The following is a 2,810-nucleotide window of genomic DNA, read 5'->3' as shown; positions in this document are numbered from 1 at the left end:
ATGTTTTAGATACAGCAACAATTAGAATAGTTATCTTGGATAAAAAAAAGAAGTTAATCATAATATTTCTAAATTTTGTTCAGCTAATTTATCCATTGTTAATTTTTAGTTATAAACTCACCTGCTATCAAGAGTAAAATGTCTGTTATTATCAACCAACTTTCTGCCATATGACTTTTGTCAAATATCTTATCGGTTAATTTTTGCTAAACAAAACCTTAGACAAAAGAATCGTGGTGAGAGAGAAAAAACCCAATTGTTTTTTTCATTGTAAAGATAAAACATCAAATAATAACTTCTACTTTTTCATAATTTTATCATGATTTTGTAGAATAAAATCAATTTCGTGTGTTATCAAAACACACTGAAAGTTATGAAAAATAAATATAAGAGGAGTGTAAACCATACAAAGAGCGTTATGGTAAATTACAGAGCCACGTTGATGCAAACATAAGAAATAGAAGAGAAATCAAACCAGCACTTTGTAACATCCACTCCCTCCCTATCCTCTCTCTCTCCTTCACATTTTCTCTCATCCATTTCAATGGCTTCTGCTTCCATTTCTGATGCTTCTCTCTCCACCAAGAAGAAAAGGGTAACCTGTTACCTCTCTGACTCTCCCATTTCTTCATATTTTCTTTTGCTTCTTCAATCCTCTCTTTTTTCAAACCATTTTGTTTCCCAGTATTGTTTTAACCTGTTGAGCTAAATATGTGATTTTTTTTCAACCCATGAAGGAATTGCATTGTATTCTCTTTTGTTGGGTATCAAAGGCTAGCAATTGATTCATTCATTTTTTTTCTAACAGTGGGGGGAATTTTTTTTTTGGTCCCATGGTCGCCAACAATTCTATGGCAGATTTCTCAAAAAACGAAGTTCAAAACACCTGGTCCTGAATCGAAACCTAATGCTCGTCCTATAAATGAAATAAATGAAATGTTTTCAAGCAGAATTTGGTGAATGAAACCTGCCCCCATGAAGCTATTGTTTTGCATTTATCTCTCCCCCTTCTCTCTTCTTTTGCCAAGGGTGCAAGTGAAGTTTGAAAATTCTTCCCCCTTCAAATTCTTGAGCCCTTCTTCTTTGAATCCCACTTGATCTTGCAGAATGCATATATGAAACTGGTTTCTTTTCATCGCTGTTTTATGTTTAATAGGAAAAGAAACAAATGACAATGGATTTTAAGCCTCCAATAGCATACATTGTACTAAATAGCGAATAATCCACCCACCGTATATAATATATACCCGTGCAGTGTATGGTATATTTCTCATTCCTCTTGAATTGTGTTTTTATATTGTAGGGTTTGAATTTGTATTGGCACAGTTGCGGGTTCAGATTCACATAGAAGGCATTGGTCATCAGGTGAGTGGTTTTCTTTTCAATCCATTTTTTCTTTCATCGTTGTTGTTCCCGAAGGCTTCAGAATTCAACTTCAATTTTCAGTTTTAGTTCCAACTTTGTCCTTTGAGTAATTGAAGCCTTACACACAGATGCAGGTGCACCATCTATTTTTCATAGTCCTAATGCAGATTAACTAAATCCTACTTTTGCATCATTTTCCACCATGACTAATTTACAATGATTCATCTCATGTACCCAATGGTAATGCCTTCTAATTTTCTATTCTTTATTTTTGAAAGATAGAAAGAGTAATGCCTTCTAATTTATTCACCTTAAATTTTGATGTACTTGCTTTAATTTACATACCCTTCTTTTTTCTTTTCATCTTCTTTTCTAACTTTTGTATTACTCTCCCATTTTTTTTTCTCTCATCCCTCTCCAACTCAGTTCCCCCTTTTGTGCTTGCTTTTCTTTTTTCTATCTCATTTTTGTTTTTTTTTTTCTTTCTAGAATTTGTGAAAGCTTTCAGCATTTTTTGTTTTACTTTTTTCTAACGTTTTAGAGTTTGTTAAATTTCCTGATATGCACATTCTCTTTTTTAAAGAAGGATTTTTTTAGAAATATCTTAAATTTGGTGAATTAAGTTAATTGAGGGAAACTTTGTGTATTGTATGAAATGTGGGATTGATTTTCGGTCTAAATTTTAAGTTTGGATGAAGTTGGAAAAGCAACTAATAACAAGGTCAACACCTAGCAACAAAGGAGCGACAACAATGAGAAGTATGTGCAACTCTTTTATTTTCCTTTTTTTTTTTAATGAATTTCTAAGTTCCCTGTGATTTAAATCAACTTATGTTTTCCTTTATAGGATCACAATCTATCATTACTACTTAAAAGAAAGAAAGAAATGCACCTTGGGTGGCAGGCCAGATAATGTTTTGAAGAGTTCTACACCGGAGACAAACAATATGCATCTCGGTCGATTAAAGAAGATGAAAGTTGGAATGATTCATATTTCAATGTATTCTTTTGTTATTAGTTTTTGGTTTTTAATTTTACATTTTTTTTATGGGAAATTAAATCAGAATGGATGTTGTATACAGAATTAGGCACCTATATGTAGTGTCATAAACCTATTAATTACTCCATCTCATCTCATCATCTTTCACTTACATATTATTTGTATTCTCATTCAATTTATTATTTATATTTTTCTTTAATATGCTCCATATTCTTAGCTTTTATATCAAATCTTGGATGGACAAAAATAAAAGAAGTTTTCTTCAAATTTAAAAATATTTTTTAAAATTGAAAATTTCCCCTTTTCTGGATTCTTTTTTACTCATAATTTTATTTTATTTTTAAGTTTAAAATTAGAAGGCATTATCACTAGATTCATAATTTGACATATTTTATATTATTAAGGTGAATTAAATTTAGAGTCTTACTCAACATAATTAAATAAA

General features: G+C 30.9%; 1 long non-coding RNA gene across 2 annotated transcripts; it reads left to right on the top strand.

Annotated features, from left to right (window-relative positions):
• The first annotated feature begins 362 nt into the window (after positions 1 to 362).
• Positions 363 to 2,564, top strand: LOC114399311. 2 transcript variants are annotated; one of them, XR_003663704.1, is made up of 3 exons: positions 363 to 602; positions 1,304 to 2,124; positions 2,213 to 2,564. It is a non-coding gene; the product is annotated as an uncharacterized LOC114399311 (long non-coding RNA). The 2 variants fall into 2 exon arrangements; XR_003663703.1 differs by having other exon boundaries at positions 365 to 595.
• The last annotated feature ends 246 nt before the right edge of the window (positions 2,565 to 2,810 follow it).

The sequence above is a fragment of the Glycine soja genome, chromosome 19 (assembly GCF_004193775.1).
Source record: "Glycine soja cultivar W05 chromosome 19, ASM419377v2, whole genome shotgun sequence".
In the NCBI taxonomy this organism is placed as follows: Eukaryota; Viridiplantae; Streptophyta; class Magnoliopsida; order Fabales; family Fabaceae; genus Glycine; species Glycine soja.
The sequence above is the reverse complement of the archived record's forward strand: the minus strand, read 5'-3'. Positions and strand labels throughout refer to the sequence as shown.